Source organism: Pleurodeles waltl, chromosome 4_2, assembly GCF_031143425.1.
Source record: "Pleurodeles waltl isolate 20211129_DDA chromosome 4_2, aPleWal1.hap1.20221129, whole genome shotgun sequence".
Taxonomy (NCBI): Eukaryota; Metazoa; Chordata; class Amphibia; order Caudata; family Salamandridae; genus Pleurodeles; species Pleurodeles waltl.
In genome coordinates this window covers 808,828,035-808,851,109 of record NC_090443.1, presented here as the reverse complement: position 1 = coordinate 808,851,109, position 23,075 = coordinate 808,828,035, and the positions used below count along the sequence as shown (strand labels likewise).

Genomic DNA, 23,075 nt, shown 5'->3' with positions numbered 1-23,075 from the left:
AGAATCGTGGACAGGGTCAACGCAGTGGGACAGCACCCAAGAAATCGGGAGGACATCAGGAAGAGGTGGAACGACCTACGGGGGAAGGTGCGTTCCGTGGTCTCCAGACACAACATCGCGGTTCAGCGGACTGGCGGCGGACCCCCACCTCCTCCCCCACAACTAACAACATGGGAGGAGCAGGCCTTGACCATCATGCATCCTGAGGGCCTCGGAGGAGTCGGTGGAGGAATGGACACTGGTAAGTCAAATCTTAACTATCATATCCCCCACCCTACCTGCATGCTATCACACACCCCCACCCTCGCCCCATCCCCTATCACTCCAACTCCTCACTAATGTACTAATAACACAACCACCCATCCCAACACCAAGCCCTGCATGACACAACAAAGCATGGACACCCATCACTAAAGCATGCCCACTGCACATACCCATAACAACCCCTAACCATCATCACACAAGCCCCCACACAGGAATGCTAGCACTGGGGTACACGCTCACCCACCCATTGCACACCATGACACACACAGATGCAATAATCATGCTTTTATACCCCTGCAGGACCACTACCTAACGTCACCAGACTGGAGGTTCCAGACATCTCTACCCCACCCACAGAAGAAGCCCACAGTGATGACAGCAGTTCTGGCCAACTGGATCCAGATGACCAGCCCGGACCATCGTGGGCCTCGGGACAGTCGGTTCCCCTCGCACAGGCACAGCCCAACACTGACCTTCCACCCTCTGGAAACACCAGTACAGCACCCACCCAGCGGGCCCATGCCTCCGTACCCAGGACACGTCAATCAGCTGTGTGTCCACCACTACAGGGAACCCAGGATAACCCACCACCTCATCAGCAATAGGGACCTGGGGGCAGCGGTAGTGGGCACACGGTCCAGGGGACGGAGGCACAGGAACACAGGGGAACTGGGAGGGCTGCTGTGCGATAGGGGGAGGACAGGCCAAGGGAACCCACTCTCCACGAGGCCCTCACCTCCATCATGGGAGCATACCACCACTCCCGGTAGACGATGGCTACGGTCCTGGCCAAGTTTCAGAAGACCCAGCGCCTGCAGGAGGAACAGTATTTGGGCTTCAGGGAGGAACTCAGAACCATCAGCTCCGCCCTGGGCACCATCGTAGGGGTGCTGAAGGACATACAGAAGACCATGAGGGACACCGTGGCACTCCAAGGGGCCCCTGACACTAGCCTGGACGATGAACTGCCCACCACCTCTGCCGGCGCAAGTGGACAGGACGCCCCGCCACAGGACCCCCACACCAGCACCCCACCCCCTGCAGACGGAGAACCACCCCACAAGCGGTCCCTGAGATCCAGGATCAGGACAGAGCACGATGGCAAGACCCCCGCCAAGAAATGAGACCACCCTGATTGTCATGCCACTGTCGCACTTTGTAACCCTGTCTAGATTGGAACTGTCCCAGCTCCACTTCCTATGCCCATATGGGCAGTGCACCTGTGAGACTAATAGACTGGACTCTGCCATGGACATTCCTCCACCATCACCCATCACCATTTTACCACCCCTCCAATAATTAGCACTTCAATAAATACCCTTGAACCACAAAACAATCTGGAGTCAGTCTGTGATTTTGAAAATGTGTATTAGCTATAACAATAAAAAAATCCGTTCACAATAGTAATGTCAACATACCTATGTCACACATCACAAGTCCATGAAGGGTGCAAGCAGATGACACACGTTGGTAACCACACCTGTGAAACCGTAATGGAAATGTACAACTCAGTTACCAAATACTGCTTGAAATTGACAGACAGGATAGAGGTAGAAGTGTGAAAGTAAAAGTATTAGTAAAGAAAGTGTTCTCACCTGTGTGTCACTGAAAATATTGCTGTATGACTGAATCCCTGTTGTCAATGTCTTCTTCCTCTGCTTCCTCCTCATCACTGTCCACAGGCTCCACAGCTGCCCCAACACCGTCATCTGGACCATCCTCCTGCAGAAAAGGCACCTGGCATCGCAAAGCAAGATTGTGAAGCATAGAGCAGGCGATGATGACCTGGCACATCTTCCTTGGTGAGTAGAATAGGGAACCACCTGTCATATGGAGGCACCTGAACCTGGCTTTCAGGAGGCCGAAGGTGCGTTCGATCACCCTCCTAGTCTGCCCATGGGCCTCATTGTAGCGTTCCTCTGCCCTGGTCCTCACTGGGGTCAGTACCCATGACAGGTTGGGGTAACCAGAGTCCCCTAATAGCCACACCCGGTGCCTCTGGAGTTGACCCATCACATAAGGGATGCTGCTATTCCGCAGGATGTAGGCGTCATGCACAGAGCCAGGGAACATAGCATTTACCTGCGAGATGTACTGGTCTGCCAAACATACCATCTGTACATTCATAGAATGATAACTCTTCCGGTTCCTGTACACCTGTTCACTCCTGTGGGGCGGGGGGACCAGAGCTACATGGGTCCCATCAATGGCACCTATGATGTTAGGGATATGTCCCAGGGCATAGAAGTCACCTTTAACTGTAGCCAAATCCTCCACCTGAGGGAAAACGATGTAGCTCCTCATGTGTTTCAGCAGGGCAGACAACACTCTGGACAACACGTTGGAAAACATAGGCTGGGACATCCCTGATGCCATGGCCACTGTTGTTTGAAATGACCCACTTGCTAGGAAATGGAGCAACGATAGCACCTGCACTTGAGGGGGGATTCCTGTGGGATGGCGGATTGGTGACATAAGGTCTGGCTCCAACTGGGTACACAGTTCCTGGATTGTGGCACGGTCAAACCTGTAGGTGATGATTAAATGTCGCTCCTCCATTGTCAACAGGTCCACCAGCGGTCGGTACACCGGAGGATTCCGCCATCTCCTCACATGTCCCAGCTGACGGTGCCTAGGAAGGACAAAAGCGACCACAGAGTCAAGCAATTCAGAGGTATGTACCCACAGCTACACAGAACACGAAACAAATTCCAAAAAGTTGTATGTATGTGTGTTGAGTCCAGGCCTCGGTATGTGTGACGCAGTTGAAATTGAAGTCATGTGGGCCCCTGAAATGGCGGATGCCTGACCTCTAAAGTGGGACAATGGGATGTGAGGTAACTGCGCTGGCGTTGTACACTGTCGCGGTAGGCGGTCGTAGACCGCGGCGCAATGCTGCATTGGTTAACATTGGACCCTATGGGTCCCAGGAGCCAATGACGAAGTGCGCCGGCGGTCATGATATGCACTGCCGCGGACGTCACCGCCGCGGACGTGACCGCCATTTTCTATCTGTTCAATCACTCGATACCTGATCTTCGACAGGAGAGGACCTACACTGCAAGTGCTGCTGTGACCTCGGTTTGGAAGAGACAATGGCACGTGCGTCTGGGGAAAGGGCCCCTGCCTTCACTGCACAGGAGTTGGAGAATCTCGTGGACGGGGTCCTCCCCCAGTACACGCTACTCTACGGTCCTCCAGACCAACAGGTGAGTACATAGGGTGCAAGTTGTATGGGCTATGCCTGGGTGGAGTGGCCTGGATGTAAGAAGGAAGGGGGCAGAGTTCTGTGACCATGAATGAGTGTGAATGCATGTGCCACATGGCAAGGGCAGGGATGTGGGCCACTCACTTCGACGGTGCAGTTGGTAATAACTTCTCTTCTTCCCCTGTACATGTCATGTAGGTCAGCGCCCACCAGAAGAAGGATATTTGGCGTGCCATCGCCAAGGACGTCCGGACCCTGGGGGTCCACCAGAGACGGAGCACCCACTGCCGTAAAAGATGGGAGGACATTCGCCGCTGGAGCAAGAAGACGGCGGAGGCTCAGCTAGGGATGGCCTCCCAATGTGGGAGGGGTGCCCGTCGCACCATGAACCCCCTGATGTTCCGGATCCTGGCAGTGGCCTACCCTGAGTTGGATGGGCGCATGAGGGCATCACAGCAGACACAAGGGGGTGAGTACACTCTCATTCTGCTGACTTTGCGCACAGTGGTGGGGTTTGGGTGGGGGAGGAGGGCTGTGGGTTTCCCTAGGACAGGGCGAGTTCCGTAGGCTAGGCCCCTCCGTAATGCAGGCCATGTGCCACTCCACCCCACCTCTGTAGAGTGCCAAGTACAGGTATACATGCCCCTGTGTCATCTATGTGTGCAGATGTCCACCATAGCCATGTAGGCCTTATCCCAGGAACTGCATCTGTAGAGGCCAAGAGAGCAGCGTAGTGCAGGGGGCTGCTGTGTCTGTATTGTCCGCCAACGGTAGCGGTAAGCCATGGACTCAACCTGTCTTTCTTCTGTTTCCCACCCCCTTTTTGTGCTCTCCATGTTCTTTTGTGCATCAGCATCATCAGGCGGAGGTACAGTGGCACCGGAGCAGGAGGAGGCTGCATCCCACATGGCCATGGAGGGCCACACCACGGACTCTGAGAACACCAGTGGGACGGAGGGCGAGGGAAGCTTCACGGCGGTCACTGGATCAGCAAACAGTGACACGGACTCGTCCTCCGAAGGGAGCTCCCTTGTGGTGGCGGCACCATCTGTGCCCCCCACTTCAACAGGTACAGCCACCACCCCCCCTACCAGCACCGCCCTCCCAGCAGCCCCTCAGCCTTCGCCCCGTGACCGCTCACCCAGGAGGGTTGGCATCACCTTCCCCCCAGGCACCTCAGCCCCTGCCCCTTTCACCTCTGCTGCCCTCAGTGAGGAGACCATTGACCTCCTCAGGTCACTCACTGTTGGGCAGTCTACCATTGTGAATGCCATCCAGGGTGTAGAGAGGGAGTTGCAACACACTAATGCATTCCTGGAGGGCATTCATTCTGGTCAGGCTGCCCATCATCGAACCCTGCAATCTCTGGCCTCAGCACTGATGGCAGCCATTGTCCCTGTGTCTAGCCTCCCCCCTCCAACTTCCTCCACCCAGACCCAATCCCCTGTACCTCAGCCTATCCCAAGCACACCATCAGACCAGCATGCACACACCTCAACACACAAGGGAAGCTCAGGCAAACATAGGCACCACACATCCCACAGGCACTCACACAAGCATCACCCACATACAGACACAGCAACATCCACTGCCTCCACTGTGTTCTCCTCCTCGTCTCCCTCCTCCCTCCCAGTGTAGTCTACACTCTCACCTGCATGCACTACCACTACAGCCACTAGGACTTGCACCAGAACACCCAGCACCACACCCGCTCACCTGCACTCACCACCCCCACTACCATTTACACGTCCCCTGTGTCCTCTCCCAGTGTGTCGGTGACGCCCCCTCCCAAAGTACACAAACGCGGGCACACACACACCCAACATCCATCCACCTCACGAAAGCCTCCAGAACATGCACCTGCTCCCAAATCATCAAAAGTTACACCTCCTACAACCACCTCCACTTCCTCCACTCCCAGACCCCCTCCAGCTACCCGTCCGAGTGTTCGTCAGAAACGTTTCCTGAGCAACGTTGACCTCTTTCCCACCACCCCGCTCCAGTTCATAGGTCCCATAGTAGCACCTCAGCCAAAAAATGTCTGGTACCAGTGGTGCCTGTTAGAGGTATGTGGAGTGCACCGGGCACCAGGGCAGCCAGTGTGACACGGAGCCAAAGCACAGCCAGTCCCCCCCTGTGAAGCACCAAAAGTTAGACAGTGCCCAACGGGAGAGGGTGAAGACTCCTGCCGGCAAAGCCGCTCACAAGGGTCCCGCGGGGAGTGTCAAGTCAGCTGTGACTCCTCCCAAGGTGGGGAAGGGGCAGAAGAAAGCGGCAAAGTCTGGGAAGAGCAGCACGGCGGAGAAGGCCGCCACCATCCCTGCTGCCCAGGACGCCACCGCCAGCCCCATTGTCACTGGTCAGGAGACCACTGCCAGAGTGCAGCACAATCGTCACCGGTCAGGAGACCACCGCCAGAGTCAGTGCCCAGGAGGGCAGCACAATCGTCACCGGTCAGGAGACCACCGCCAGAGTCAGTGCCCAGGAGGGCCCCGGCAGCCACAGCCCCGCTGGGCACTGAGGACCGCCATGGTACACACCGCTGCACAGGTCAGAGACAGCAACGTCAATCACCGCTGAACAGGGCAAGCACCGCTGAACAGGGCAAGGACCGCTGAACAGGGCAAAGACTGCCATGGCAAGCACCGCTGAACAGGGCAAGCACCGCTGAACAGGTCAGAAACTGCAAAGTCAAGCACCGCTGAACAGGGCAAGCACCGCTGAACAGGGCAACGACCGCCATGGCAAGCACCGCTGAACAGGTCAGAAACTGCAAAGTCAAGCACCGCTGAACAGGGCAAGCACCGCTGAACAGGGCAAAGACCGCCATGGCAAGCACCACTGAACAGGGCAAGCACCGCTGAACAGGGCAAGCACCGCCAACTCAAGCATCGCTAGCCCATGTGCAGCAGGGGCAGTGAAGGAACTGGGACCGTCACGGGGAGAGTGATGCACTCTGGGCACCAGTCCCCCTCCAGAACCAGTGGAGAACAGCATCCACTACCTGAGTCCTTAATAGGATGAAGCACTCTGGGCACCAGTCCCTCTCCAGAACCAGTGGAGAAAGGCATCCACTTGAGAGACTGTGGCTTTGCACTCCCCAGGATGGTACAGTGGGCAAACCACCCACTGGAGAGACTTGTGAGACTGTGGCTTTGCACTCCCCAGGATGGTACAGTGGGCAAACCACCCACTGCAGAGACTTGAGAGCCTGTGACTTTGCACTCCCCAGGATGGTACAGTGGGCAAACCACCCACTGGAGAGACTTCTGAGACTGTGGCTTTGCACTCCCCAGGATGGTACAGTGGGCAAACCACCCACTGGAGAGACTTGTGAGACTGTGGCTTTGCACTCCCCAGGATGGTACAGTGGGCAAACCACAAACTGTAGAGACTTGTGAGACTGCGGCTTTTCACTCCCCAGGATGGTACAGTGGGCAAACCACCCACTGTAGAGACTTGAGAGACTGTGGCTTTGCACTCCCCAGGATACATCAATGGGCATGGAGCCCCGTCGTGGATTTGGTGTGGTGCTGTCATCCGGCTGTGGTGCCCCCCTTCCCTTCCCCTTGAGGTGCCTGTTGTATTTCTATCTGATGCCCCTGCAGTGTTCTCTCCGTTTCAGGACAGGTATCGTGTGTGGGCCTCGCCCATGCATTTTGGGCCCAGTGGTCCACGGACATTGGATGGTGCATACCTGAACTACTGATCGTGATGTATATTTTTGGCATTTGTATATATTTCTGTATATATTAGATTACTGTATTGTGCTACATTACAATGGTTGTACTCATTTCCTTTTGTTTTTGCATTCTTCTGGGGGGGTTGGGGGTTGTTACTGTGATGTTTGGAAATGTATTGGTGTGTCTGTTGTAGTGTGCGATGGTCGGGGTGGGGGTGGGGGTGTTGCGTGTGTGTGTCCCTGACTTTTTCCTCCCCCCTCCCCTATGTCGTAGGTGCAGTACTCACCGTTGTCTTCGGCGCCGCCGTTGCTGATGTTCGTAGAGGAGCAGGAACACTATTGCAGGGAGAATTTGGAGTTCCGGCTCCATGGTGCCCTCCTTCCTCGTGGAGTGTGTTAAGGTGAGCGTTTTCCCATTGAAATGGCTGTTTCCGCCGTGTTTTTATTCACGGTGAATCCGCCCCGGAAAAGGTGGCGGATTGGCCTGTTGTAATACTGTGGGCGGTACTTTGTCTTCCGCCTGTCTGTTGGCGGTGACCGCCGCGCTGTTTGTCTGTACCGCCGTGGCGGTCGTAGTGTTAAAGTGGCTGTCTATGTTGGTCGTTTCTGCCACGGTCATAATTCCCTTTTTTTTCCGCCGGCCTGTTTGCGGTATTACCACCGCTTTAACACCGTCCGCCAGGGTAGTAATGACCCCCATAATGTTTTATCTGAGTCTTCTTTTTTCTGCCTCTCATGCTTTGCTCTTTTGTATGGCAACAGCCCTTCACTCTGATCACCTTGTTACTGGACTTCTGGAGTTTCAAGTTTTTCATCGTAACGCTCTCATTTGAAACTGTTGCTTTAGATTTTTCTTTGATTTTTCAGCTTGATTTTCAACTGGATCATCACCAGTTACAATAGAAGCTTCAGCAAAAGTTTCTTTACCACATCCCCGGGCACATGCTGTAAACTTGGCTTTTGCACTATGACTTACTTTTTTCAGCAGTCTGTGCACCTTGATCAATACCTTGTCCCTCTTCCACAGTTTCAACTGCTATAATTCACTTTGTGTGATCAGTGTGGATCCACTGAGGCACCCCTGCACATTTGACTGTACTATCAGTAGTCAGGTTAGTTTGTTAAGGGCCACTCCATCGTTCATCGAAACACCCTCTGTGGACATGTTTAGGGATGAGAATCCATTCCCCCCATTTAGGTTGAGGCAGGGATTGTCTCTGTACTCTTCTGTGACTGCATTCACCTGGAGAGAAACAGATTGTACTACATCAGCCGCCTCCTTTGCAGAAATCCAGAACAATATTATTGGTTATTGGAACTAATGTAGCTAAAGGTAGATGTGCAAGTCCCATTGCTCTGTCCATGAGTATTTCATGGGGAGAAACCCCTGTCTTCTTGTTTGGAATACTTATGTTCATCAACACAAGGTTAAGTGTATCAGGCCGTTTCAGACCTGTTGAAGCACAGACATTTGTCAGTTTATTTTCTTAAAGGTACCATTCGTCCTCTCCTCTACATCAGAGGACTGTGGTCAATAACTGATGTGGAATCTTTGCTTAATTTCTCGACCCTCGAGAACAAGTAGACCTCTATCAAGGTGAAAGTAAGGCCGTTGCAAACTGGCATTACAATAAAGTCTACTTGTAATCTCATAAATCGCCTTCTGATTTGCCAATGTTTAGATGACAAACTAGACACCTGTTACATACTTCTTCTGCTACATATTGAAGCTCTAGATTCTCCCAACACCCTTTAAACAACCTGATTCAACTGTCTGTCCCTGTATGAGTTTGATTATGCAATATATACTCATGGGATGCAAAATTGAACCAGGGACAAATAGCGTTGATCTTTATATACATACAAGTCCTGATAATTATTTTTGTAAACCTATTTAACGTTTTTTTATTATTCATCATCAGAAGCATCTTCCTGTAGATCTCTTAATTCAGTCAAAGAAGTCTGCAATTAATCTTTAAAGTAACAATATATATTGTTCGACATCTGTGTAACATTTTAATTTCCAAAATTGACATCTTCACTTTACTGACTGATGGTCCCTTCCTGAGAGGCACAACAGCTTGCCGTTTGGTCAGAATAGTTGTTTCCTAATGTGATCAAATCATTGGCAGCCTCAGGGGCTTGACACTTTACAACTGCCACTTTCTTTGGTTTTTGAATTCCATCTGTGAAATCCAATATACTGTTTTTAATTGGAGCACCTGAGGATGTCATGAACTCTCTTTGTGACCACAGTTGACCATATTCATGCACAACTAATTTTGCTACTTGTGCTGAATTCACATTTGGTAAAGAGGATGCCTCTAATGTCTTGGAAAAAGAACACACTGCATATGCAGCTCTCAATCCTGCCTATGGATCCTTGAGACAGGAACCATCAACAAACAGTGTAAAGTCTGAGGCCCTTATTAGGAGTGTGGCGGTCTTAAGACTGCTACACTCGTGGTGCTGATCGGATCCCAGCCAAAGTGGTGGTCCAACCTCCATATTACGACCATGGCGAAAGCAACATGGTTGGTCCGTCGGCACTGCCACTTTTAGGCCGGCCGATGGCCTGGCGGTGCTGGCGGTCTAAATCCACCAGAGCTGCCCTGGGGATTACGACTCCCATGTCCACCAGCTGTTGCATGGCGGTTCTACCATCATGCAAAAAATGGCGGAGACGGGGTGCCGGGGGCCCCATGCACTTGGCATGGGACGGTGCAGGGGCCCCCATGGACAGCCTCATCGTGCTTTTCACTGCCTGATTTACAGGCAGTGAAAAGCGCAATGGGTGCTGTTGTGCCTGACGCACCACAACATTGCTGCAGGTTCGATTACGAGCCAGGGTCAATGTTGTGGTGAGTTTTCTGATGGGCCAGTGGGCGGAAACCACCTGCTTGCCCATTGGGAAACTCGTAATAGGGCCAGTGGGTGGAAAACTGGAATGGCGGTCTTCCGATCCAAACAGTTTGGCGGGCGGCCTCCGCCGCCCACCAAACTCATAATGAGGCTCTGAGTCTTCTAATGAGACATCCTTAATATCTAGTCTTAACTTTGTGGATAACTCGGTCACTTCAAAGCAAATATGCTCCAACTCATTATCAACAATATTTTCCCTGTCTTCAAATGTGTCTGAAATCAGAAGCCGTGTTGCTGGGTTCAAGACATTTCACCTTTGAATTGAGATGTTTTCTGCTCCAAGTATTATCTGTTTGTATCATGTTGTGTCAGTCTGCTGTTTGTAATGTGCTGTGTCCTTGTTCTTGTTAGAAAATTTCAGCAGAGTGTGGAACACAGACAATCAAAGTGTAGCCCATTACAATTCCTTCACTTTGCTCTATGGCCAGATAAACTGCTACAACAAATTTCATGCATCCTGGAAGATGTATAGCAAGTGGATCTAATGCTCCTGAGAGCTAAACAATTGGGTGCATAGGCCATCAGCGTTTCTGAGTAGGAATTGAAAGTGCACATCCATCTTTTTCATGGCAGAATAAATATAAAATCATATTGTAGTCAGGCATCCGGAGTGCAGGTTGTGACACAAATTCTCTTTTCAATACTTTGAATGATTCAAGGCATTTGTCATTAAATGGTACAGAATCTTGAACATCAGTATATACCAACCTTACTAAAGGCTTTGCAATTGGGAAAGAATTCAGAATTCACTGATAACAATGACCAGCAATTCTTAGAAACATCCAATTGTCCTGGGTGGTCAGGCGATTTAATTTCAAAATTGCAGAAACATGTTTTTTACGACTTTTCGCATACCCTTTTCAATATGGTGACCAAGATAGATCATTTCCTAATAAATACTGCAGTTTTGTCAGGGAGACTATGATTCTACACCACACAATGACTTTATTCAGAAATTGAAATAAATGCAAAGAGGAACTGTGAGTCCTTATGCAATCGTATTGAGAAGAACACAAGCACAAGTCAATCACTGTGTACCATTGTGCCTCTTCTGGAATTTGGAACAATGGTATGTCTAGATTTCATACCATAGGACAACAGGGAGCAACAATTTTATTAATCTTTCTGGGGCCTTGAACATTTCTCTATTAACTCCCTGTTTTTTTTATTTACATCACAGTAGAACTGCATGGACGGCCAAGAAATTCTTGAAGGATTCCCTGCTCAATCATTTTCTCAATCACTGGTTTCACTCCCTCTTCAGCTTCTTTATTTAGTCTGTATGGTACAGTTCTAGGGAATATTGCACCTGGTTTCACCTTTATTTTCACTGGTTCCGCAGTTTTAATCAGTCCATTTTTTCCTGAAAAGTCCCACACTTCCTCTCAGACAGAAAGTCTTCCGTCTGGAAGAAGGTCTTCTTTTGTCACAACTGGGTACATCTCAACTCTGGAGCACACTGCACTAAGTTTAAAAGCGAATCTTCTTCTTGTGTTTCTACCACAACACCATCAGGTGTACAACAAGCAACACACTTTACCTTGCAAAGAAGATCCCTTCCAAGCAAGTTCACTGATCTTGAGTTACATAGAATAAACTGATGTTTATTCTTTATTTGTCCTCTTTGTATTGACACATCTTCTGAAACTTGATTAATGATTTGTTTATTATTGATGTCTTCAAATTGGACTTCTCTTTCTGAGGGGAGTAGGTTTGAAAATTCCACAGATTGACCTGTAGAACGTGTATCCCTATATCAATCAACAATAAAATGGGATGGCCATTGACTTCTTCTTAAACATAGGCCACTTTGATCTACCCCAAAGACTGCTCAAGTAAGAAATCCTCCTCCCTTCTTAGGCATGTCATTCATAACTGATCATGGCATTCTTTTGGTAATTTAAATTGTATGGCCATTTGCTTCTCATATTTTGCTGCATTACCGGGGCTGAGGGTACTGGGATTCAAAATGTTTTCTGACTCTGCATGTTCTGTCCCTTTTTCCACTTATTTGACATTGCATTTGTTTTTATGCACTTGCTGTTTTTGTTGTATGTTGTCTTCAAGTGTATCTAGATTCTGTCTACATTCCCTCTTCCAATGCTCGATTTGCCTAAAAAAATGAGAAGCCATAGTGATTTTCAACATTTCCAACCATTCCATTAATTTAATCTCCTTGCACCATTTGATTCATCCCATTCTTACCATTCTTTCATATTTAAGCCCATCTGAACCTTTTCAGAATTGCTTTGCCTGAGCAATCACTAGTTTCTTCTTCAGCTTTTTCTATTTATTTTCACAATAATCACTACTTTTTTTGCCAATTTCACACTTTTATCAATACTCTTTGTCAACCAGCACAAGTCACTTTGCAGAATGTGATTGCTAATCTCAGATCTCAGCCCATTCATGAAAGCAGAATTCAAACCTCAAATTGCATCTTGGATTTTCGACTCTGTTATACCTTTTGAATATCTGCGTCAACCTCTCATGATAGGAATGCACGACTCTTCAGGCTCCTGTGTTGTCCTCATAATTCTTTCCCAATTTATATCCCTTTCTGGAATTTGTTTCTTCAAATGCTCAATCATTGCCTTCTATTTCTCAGTTACATCGGTGTATGGTGCAATATTACGGCCCAACTAAGGTGGTTCCTGCATCAGCCACCCTGGAGCCACCTTACATTCCAACCACAAATCTCCTGGAACAACAATTTCAAAAAATGAATTTAAATATGTCCCTATCATTGAAAACAGATTTGTCAGCTTACTGACCTCATTACACCACTTTGCTGGTTATTCTCTCAACTTTGGAAGATTATGCATAAAGGCTAACAGATCTTCCCTTTTCCAAGGGACATGACCTAATTTCCTCCATGTACTTCTCTTGAAGGAAACTCAGTCACCAAACTTGTTCTCATTTCTGTATTATTTGCTGCACTTTTCCCCTCTTTTTCCTCATTGTTATTCACCTTTCTCTTTTTTACTGTTCTCTTTTTTTCTAAATACTTATTTAAATCACTTTAATTTCATTTTTCTTAATTGGATCTTTAATAAGGGCTATCAATGTAATAAGACTCATCTCTTTGATTTCGTCATGAGTTAAATCAATTTTGTAATTTCATTTAACATTCTTAATTTTTCTTATGTCAACATCTAATATATCAGCTAATTCTTTCAATTTGTCATTCACTTCGTTGGCACACCTGACTGCTTCTTTGATCAAGTACCTCATTTCATCAGCACAGCTATACTGACAAACAACCAATCAGAGCACATCTAGTATTGACATCTCAACAAACCTAGTGCAGCTCCCTGGCTGAACAGCTAATCACTTCTATATAAAAAGAGGCTTCTCTGTCATGATAAATTTGCCAATTAAGTAGTCAGCAATAATCATGTTGTCTTATTGGGCAGGCATTCTCATTTAGCCAAAAACAAATCATGTCAAGTTCTGTGGTAATAATCCTTTAACAACCCAATCAAAATGCATTTAAATATTTGCATCTTGCAAGTTATGTAATCAGTGGCGGCCAGTCCTTTAGGGCGGAGGGGCCACGCCCCCCACCCCATGAAGAGTGTCTGTCAGGCTGAACAAAGGTCAGCCTGACAGACACTCTTCATGTTCAGGTCAGGCAGCCAGGAGCAGACATTCACGATTTGCGCAGACTCCTGGCTGCCTGAGCTGAACTTTGCTGGGCTGAGGAGATCACAGCTCCTATGGGCGTGACCTCCTCGGCCCAGCAAAGGTGCCTCGAGGCCCTCCCCTGGGTGACGAGGAAAGCGTCACCAATTGACACTCTCCCTGGGCGCTTCAGGTTTAAGCTCTGAAGCGCCCAGGGCGAGTGTCAGTCAGTGACACTTCGTCACAGAGTGGGGTGGGGTCAGCAGTCTCACTGACCCCATCCCACTCTGTGACAAGGCTGGGACTGCTGCCTTCCCTCATTGGCTGACCTCAGGTCAGCCAATGAGGGAAGGCAGCAGTCCCAACCCTCCTGGGACCTGGAGGCTAAAGGTAAGTGTGTGTGTGTGTGTGTATGTATGTGTGTTATGTTTTACATTGAATGTTTGGTGCGCGCGTGCATGTTTGAGTGTTATGAGTGTTGTTAATGGATGTGCGTGCGTGTGTGTGTGTGAAAGAATGAATGTGTGTGATCTTGTACAATGAATGTTTGGTGCGTGCGTGCATGTTTGAATGGAATGAGTGTTGTTAATGGATGTGCGTGCGTGCGTGTGTGTGTGAAAGAATGAATGTGTGTGATCTTGTAAAATGAATGTTTGGTGCGTGCCTGCATGTTTGAATGGAATGAGTGTTGTTAATGGATGTGCGTGCATGCGTGTGTGAAAGAATGAACGTGTGTGATCTTGTAAAATGAATGTTTGGTGCGTGCGTGCATGTTTGAATGGAATGAGTGTTGTTAATGGATGAGCGTGCGTGCGTGCGTGTCTGTGTGTGAAAGAATGAGTTTGTGTGTGTGTTTGTTTGTGTGTGTGTGTGCCCCGCCCGCCCCCCTCCCAAAGCTGCCGGCCGCCACTGTATGTAATATCAACACAACAATTTATTTAGTCATTTATACTGTTATATAGTTTTGCAAAACACCAAATGCACTACATCCCTATTCAGTTTACATATAATATCGACCTGACTCACCAAAGGGGCACTTGAATTCTTGCACTCTTTCTGTTTGCTCATAATGTAAACTATTGGGGTCTGCCTTTTTACAGCCTACATCAAGCTTGCTTGCATTCACGTCAGTCTAGCAGAGGAGACCCCTCAGGCTAATGGAACACTGTACAAAGTACATCGATAAACATAAGCTAAAAAAAACAAGACACTTATACCGATTTTACAAGAGTAAGACCCCAGGCATCAATAACACAATATTATAGAAAAACGTTTCAATGTAAATGAACAAACACTTCCATACAAGTCATTAAACAACAGCCACAGCAGTAGAAGTCTCCTTCCATCAAGTAATCAAAATCAACAATGAGCCTCCCACACTCAGCATGAATTACTGTCAAATATCTGTATTAAATATATTTGTGAAAAAACTTGTTTTCCAAATCACCTGCATGCCTGTTTTTAAAAAAAAAAATACAGACGTTTCTCAATGAAATGCAAAATATTAATTTTGGATAAATATGCAGAATTCCAACAGACATTTGTCTTTGATATGAAAAAACTGTATTTCTGAGACAAAATGTCAAATTTTCACTTACAGTAAATACGTGTTGTTTACCAATTTTCTATTATACTATGATGCATGAACTGATTCTGCCTTTCATGACCAATTACAAATATCATAAAATAGAGTATGTCCATCAAATATTTTCACCACCACTGTGTCAGGTATAGCCAGAATTAGGACACAAGTGGCAACAGTAATTCAAAGATGAGAGCCGTTGTGCCAGTACCACTATTATCAATAAATAGCCACAATTGTAGCAAGAACACCTGAAATATGTTAAGGTTGGGTCATTGTTATGTGATGGATAGCCACTGCTATGCCAAGTACATCCACAATAAGCAAGAATGGGCACCGTGATGCCAGGAATAGGCACAACATCACCAGGAATGCCCACTGTATGTCAAGGATGTGTCAACCACATGCCATGCATAGCCACAATGTTGCCAATAATGCATATTAAATATCATGCATAGGACACTGTTAAGCCAGTGATAGCCAGAATGGCTTTAAGAATACACACAATATATCAGGTGTGTGACACTTTATGCCAGGGATAGCCAAAATGTCACCAAGATGGACAACAATGTATCGAGGGTGAAAAATTATTATTATTAATGAATGAGCAGGAACCAATGGACTATAAGAGAACATTTCTTTTAATTAGAAAACTGCACAGATAAACCCCAAATACAGCGTTTCATGCTCGTAGTCATCACACAGTGACGTAAGTGTAGTAAAGATCAGTCCAAATAAATCAACGACATTTTGGAATATTGAGCCATGATGTTCTGACTGATAATGCATCTGTTCTATGATTCTCTGTATCCCATGTGTCTAACAGAATTGAACATATACCAAGAATCTGCCTTCTGTGTACATGCTGCCCTTGTATACCAACCGCCCATTATGCATCCATTTATGCAAGAACGTTGTGGCAGAAGGGTAGGATACAGGTTCATCAAATTGTGAGTTCAGCATATGTTCCAATATTCCTATATATTTCACTGAAGTTGGTAATGGGATGTTGAATAGTTGGCACAAATTAATGGTTTAACAAGTTCAAACAGCTATAGCTGAGATGCTTCAGAGAACGCTTCATATTCTGGTGCTTCCAAGCCTCCATAATCCTATGGGAGTCCCCATTTTGCCAACCACATTTTATTCATCTCGATCTACAGGATATCCAACCAGTGAAAATCAACCCAGGGGAGATGCATAGACATGCTCTGCAAAATATAGAGAGTTTTGACCATTAATCTTATATTGGCCAGATGTATCTGGATTACTAATGGCCTGAAGAACCTCAGGAAAACTAGCTCCAAAAACTCAATGGAGTACAGAATCCTCAGCACACTTTGTTCAAATACTTTTAATACCAATTTGAATTCCCAGATACAAGAAGGGCACCTGTGATGATGACACAGTGTGCTCTCCTACCGCAGTTATGCGTCATGTATAAATGGGTGTAGAACTGATCTTGACCGATATGAGACCTAAGGCGGACTATGACTTCACTATATCAGGAAGTATAATCCATGAATTAGAATTGTGCAAGAAAATATCATCTTTTAGTGAGACATTATGGGATTAGTCAGCTACCTCTTCAGCATTTCTTTCAAATCTGCTCCTGGAGATATAAACCAATAGATGAACAGTTAAGACAAATATAAGGGGTGTACACAGGCCTGTTATACCTTGAAGTGAATTGATGAACAGATCATGTGGTTTATTGAAATGCAAGCACGTATCCTCACACCACAAGGTTACCTACTTTATAAGTGCATTGTCCATAACAAGCCTACCCTAGGAAATCTAGCCTATCAGAGGTGTTTGTTAAGTAAGGCTCACTACTGCATAAGATTCACATTCTTGATGTGGCACAACAATGATAAAATGCCTAGTGAAATTGTGTAACATATTTGTGACTGGTATAGATCCCCTCTGATCTGAATGAATCTTTGATCTATCAGCTAGGTCAGCATACACACCATGATCTTTCAGAGGATCATTACTATATTAGTCGAGAGAGAGAGAGAGAGGGAGAGAGAGAGAGAGAGAGAAGGAACAATTCCATATGTCTTTCAATACTTTACTTAGTAGGCCAATAGTTGTCTCTCAAAGTTATTTGGAAACCTTCCCTTTCGTCAGTGCCTAGATAAAGGCCACAGGGAGCTTGGGTGTGACAGCATCTGTATAACTATTGTACAGTTCAGTTGGCAGGCCATAGCTAGTTGGCAGATGTTCCACTCAAGTTTATCCATATTGAGACTTATACAGGCAAACTAAGGCCCTCATTTCGACCTCAGTTCCGCTGTGCTGAAGATCGCCAGTGTTGGCGGTCTTCCGCCAGCCATATTATGACTGGTGGTGACCCGCCGCCCTTTTTTGGACAGAGAGCCGCCAGCAGCCATACTGGCGGTCGGCAGTGTAGTGGAGGCTGCTCCTCCGTCACCACCACATCATCAGAACACCACCCACTGAATTACGTTCCACTATTCGGTGTGGCGGTGTTCTGGTTACGGGGTGCTGGCAGCGGAGCAGCCCCCATGGAACTCGTTCCCATCCCTGAGAACCACCAAGGCAGGTAAAGTGATTGTCCGACAGGGGAGGGGGTGGGGTGGTGTTGTGTGGTGTGTGTGTGCATGGGGGGTGTGGGTGTGAGTGTTTAGAGGGGGTGTGTGAGTGCGTGTATGTATGTGGGGGATGTGATGTGTGTAGGGGAAATGTATCATGTATGTATGTGTGCATGTATGTGCGCGTGTATGTGTGTGAGTGGTGTGTGCGTGCGTGAGTGGGGGGTATGTTTGGGTGGCCCATGGGGGTCGGGGGGAAGGGGAGGGGGCCTACCACCTTTCGGGGTGGTAGGGGGGTCTTGGTTGTTGGGGGGGGAATCATGGGAGGGGGGAGGAGGAGACCCCTATCAGTGCTAGGGAACACATTCCCTGGCACAGGTAGTGCCTACCATCATGGATTTCGTGGCAGTTCAAAATCCAGGAAATCCATGGTTGTAAGTGGTGTCATGATCCCGCAGGCGGACTTGTGACGGCCGCCGGACTGGAGACCGTTGTCTCCAGCCTGGCAGTCATCACCGCTGTGGCGGACGGTGTGGTTCCTCGGCGGTTTGGCATGTGCCAAACCGCCACTGTCATAATGGGGCTGTAATTACCGCTGGCCTGTTTGCGGTCCTACTGCCATCATTGCACTGTCCGCCAGGGTTGTAATGAGGGCCTAAGTGTGGTATCGGGTTTCTCAAACCCTTGTTCTTAAGAAGGAGGATGAGGTCACCGGCATGAACTTGCATAAGTTTCAGGTCTTAATCGTTATTCAGTTTTTTTCAGTTTTGGTAAAATGACTTCTTTCAACCAGGTTCTGGCCAGCTGCATGAATTTACAAATTTTTAGCCAAGTCCGCAGGTGTGGCACTAGTAGAAAGGACTGTTATCGCTTTTACACAGTTCCGTGCTCCCTGAGACATAATGTTTGGTTCTAGTAATTTCCTCTGAAACTCCTGCAGAGTTGGATAACAGCATATGAGATGCACCAATGGCTGTTTTCTATAATTCGATAATTTGCATCCTGTGCTGTATGACAGAGATTTCCAAGTTGTATTTAGTTCTTTTATTGGGAGCGTCACTGGCCTGCCTCACAAGAAGATGTGCTTATATCCCTGACTTTTGCTTTTCCCAAGTTGAGCTTCACATTGCCCTGGGAATGCCTGTTGCGCGTAGCTCACTATAGACAGCAATTTTGTCTTAACCTTTTGCTGCTAGGCCTTTTCCGCTCCAGTGCTTATCCTTTTTTGGCTATTTGGGGTAATTCACACTTAGAGCTCTATAACTTTTCATCCACATAATCTATCCATGCCAAACTTGTGTCCTTTTTCCCAGCGTCCTGGGAATTCTAAACGTGCCCAGGATATCTGGATTCCCCTGGAGGGGACCGAGAAAATAGGCAAAATATAGCAAAAGTTTGAGTATTTTGAAACCCTTGGAAAAAAGTGCTCCAGATAAAAGTGTCTGTTTTTTCCCTACAAATGGCATCAATGAACTATTTGCTATGCTAAAGTCACCATCTTCCCAGCCTTCAGGAACATGCAGAACTGAATAAAAAAACTAATTTTGTACCGCAGTGTTGGGATTTTCTAAGAGTAGCTATTTTCTCTATTTTTTGTGCTCTCAACCTACTTCCAGTTTGTGATGGAAACCAGTATGAATCCCATGGATGATCCAGAAAAGCTCTAAATCTCAAAAAGGTGGACAGAATTCTGAATTCAGCAAGGGGTCATATGTGTAGACCTTCAAGTTTTTCACAAGGAAAATAACCATTTAAAGAAAAAGAAATATTACAAATGTGTAGGAAAAACAGGCATTTGTTACAGCATTTTCATCTGTCCCACTGGCCGATTGACAAAAGCAATATACCATTACACCTGCTAGACCCTTCTGTTTATGGGAATATATAGGATTTGAAGGTTCTCCAAGAACCCAAGGTACCCAGAGCACACAACTGTGCTGCACCATACAATTGTTTTTCATTGAGTACAGAGTATAGACCAATTCTTATAGCAAAATAGGCAGAGTGAAAAATGGGTATCAAGGAACTTTGGCGGTCATTTCGAACATGGCGGGCCGCCATATAAAGAACAGGGAGACGGCCACCAGTGGCAGCCGTCACCCACCGCCATGCTCCCGCCGCCACGCAGCCTGGCAGCGGGAGGAAGTGCTACCCTGCGGATAATGTTTCAAATGCCGCCAGCCTTTTCCTGGCGGGATATCCTGCCAGGAAAAGGCTGGCAGAGGGGGTACCCATGCACTTTGCATGGGCAGTGCAGGGGCCCCCTTGCAGGCACCCGTCGCGCATGTCACTGCCTGATTTACGGGCAGTGACATGCACGACGGGTGCTGCTGCACCCGCCGCAGAACAACATTGGTGGCGGCTCCTCATGGATCCACCCTCAATGTTGCGGCTGTGTTCCCCGCCAGGCCAGTGGGCGGAGACATCGCCCGCCGGCCTGGCGGGGAGATCATTATATGGCCGGCGGGTTTTCCAGGAGGCTGGCGGTCGATGGAAAGACCTCCAGCCCGAACACGGCGGGAATTCCCGCAGTGTTCGAAATGAGGGCCTTTATGTATTTCCGAAATGGGCACAAGATTCTGAGTTTAGGAGCAGTGATTATTTCTACATCTCTGAATTTGTGGGTACCAGTACTAGCGTATGATTTGGAGGGTATTTTTCAAAATGTCATCCTTCTAATACACTGGCTTATATTTGAAAGGCAGAAATGTAGCAAAAGCCAATTAGTAATGCTATTCTGTGCTCCCACAAGTCTCTCAATTAAAAATGGCACCTCACTTGTGTGGATAGACCTAGTGCCCACGACAGGAAACGGCCCAAAATGCAACATAGACTCAGCACATTTTTCCATCCACAACTGACCCTCTTTTTCCAATCTGGGTAGCTCTAGATTTTGAAGCCTAGCTCAGCCAGCACTTAGGGAAACCTAGCCAACCTGTATTTTTTAAAAAACTAGACACCTAGAGGATCCAGGATGGTATGAAATGCATGGTTAGAGTAGGTTTTTTTACCCACAATTCCCAGGAAAGCTCTAATTTTGCCTGAAATCATGCAATTTGCTTATATTTCTGTGATGGAAAGGTCCAGAATCCACAAAATACCTACGTCCAGCATTGCCCCACCTATGCAAATAAAATGTTACCTCACTGGGCTTAGTGTCACGACAGGAACAGATCAAACCAAGGATAATGGGAGCTTTTGCTTCAAGACTCCTATTGCCAATGGTTGGCAGTCCCCAACCCTGTTTCTTTTAAACAAAAAAAAATATTCCCTGGTGTCTAGTGCAGGGATGCGGGATTCGTATCGCCCGATGCCTGAGACAATAGGATTTTCGTGAGGGGCAAGAAGTTTTAATTTATTTTTTGTCCGTAAGACAAGTACACCTTAAATTAAAATGAACATTGATTGAGCTGCAGCACTCTTGTACAGACAGCGAATCAGGATCACAGGAATATAACCCATCATCATAAGGAACTGAAAGTCATTGAGTATTGTTGTTGTGCTCGCAGCCCAGAGCTTGCTGCAGCAGCAGCTTGTGGCAGGGCTGGGGGTGTCTGGCAGTCGTGAGGTGCCAATGGCTGCACTGCGTGGAGAGGTGGGTGCAGCAACAGTGCCCAGTGAACTGATTGTGCACATCTTCTCCTTCCTGTCTGCACCTGACCAGCTTCAGGCCTCAGCCACCTGTTCGCACTGGCAGGACTGCCTCTCCTACCCGGCTCTTTGACCAGAACTGCAGCTCAGCTTACGGGTGTCTCCCACTGAGTGGCTGCATCTTGAATACCTGATGTGCTAGCGCGGTTGGTTTGTGGATTTGCAGGAATGCCACCTCTACGGTGGCGGGAACCGTGTGGAGCCTGACCTGTAGCACAGCTCCCTGGAGCTGGTGCTGTGCGTGCTGAGCAGCATCAGCAATTACAGAAATCTTCAGAAGCTGAGTCTGTTTGGGGACATTGGAATTCTGCAGCAAAATGGAAACTTGACAATTTCTTTCTTTAACAAGGGGGACCCCAGAGGCAAGAAAATTAAGCAAATACAGCAATTGTTTGAAGACATACTGGGTAACAGCAGGCAATTGAAATGGCTCTCTTGTGGGTTCATGCTGGAAATCGTGACATCTCCGTCACTGGCATCTCTGTCAAATCCCGTTGCCAGTACCGTAGAGCACTTGAGTTTACTGGACAATCACTTTGCTGGTGACATCACTCTCATCACTGCAGTAGAATTGTAGTGCTTTGTGAACCTACTCTCTCTTGCCTTGGATTTCTGTGATTTCGCTGCTGAAATGGCACGGGTCCTGGCCAACAGTAACTATATGCCTTTGCATTGCTTGTCTCTGTTGGTTCACTATATTTCCCTTCAGAATAAGACATTGGTCATGATGCCAAAGGATGAAGCCTGGAAGGCTTTAACAAGAAGCAGCACTAATCTTCGAGTCTACATGGTGCCATTTGACATCAAAAGTGAAGACATGCTAAGAATTCTTAAGCCTAGCATTTCATTGGAGCAAATTCATTTTGATATCAACATCACTTGTGCGTCTGGGGCTGTTGTTGATCTTTTTGCAGGCAGTACAAGACTCTCACTTATTTTAAACTGATAAATGACATGCTAGGTGTGTCAGGATTTCCTGATCTCAATGACAACCAGACTGAAGATCCATTGGTTCTGTTATCTTGGAGGTGCACAAGGCTATCTCTGCTAGCGATTCATGGTTATACAGTTTGGGTACACAATCTTATTGAGATCGCCCAGCTCTGTGGTTCAGGTTTCAAATTGCTGGAGGTCATGGAAGATAGCATTGATTTTGATCAGTGGGAGCTTACAGATCAGGATGTGGATCCTGTGCATAATCTCACTGAGCAGGGCTCCCTTGGATTGGGCCAGCCTCGGCACACTATCACGGACATCGAACTGCTCGGCATCTTCGCCAAGCCATTTCGGTCCTTCTACAGGGAGACGCAAAGCTTCAGCGATCTGCAAGTATGGTCCTAATATGGTTTCTCAGTGGTGCGAAATAACAGTTTGTGGTGTGTTTATTCAGTATTAGCTATATAGAATTATATATGTATATTCTACTTTTTGAGCTAAGAGTGTAGTTGGGTTTTGGTTTAGAAGTCAAAAGTGACACTGTTTAGGGTTTTCACAGATAATGGACGTGCTCACCACACTTCTGGAGAGATCCAACTGAAGGTTGTCTGCGATTGTAAACCATTTTTTACCAAGGAATTACGCGTA

At 47.4% G+C, this 23,075-nt stretch overlaps 1 pseudogene; it reads left to right on the top strand.

Moving 5' to 3' along the window:
• The first annotated feature begins 21,414 nt into the window (after positions 1 to 21,414).
• Positions 21,415 to 22,832, top strand: LOC138293949 (F-box only protein 33 pseudogene; annotated as a pseudogene).
• Positions 22,833 to 23,075: the final 243 nt, after the last annotated feature.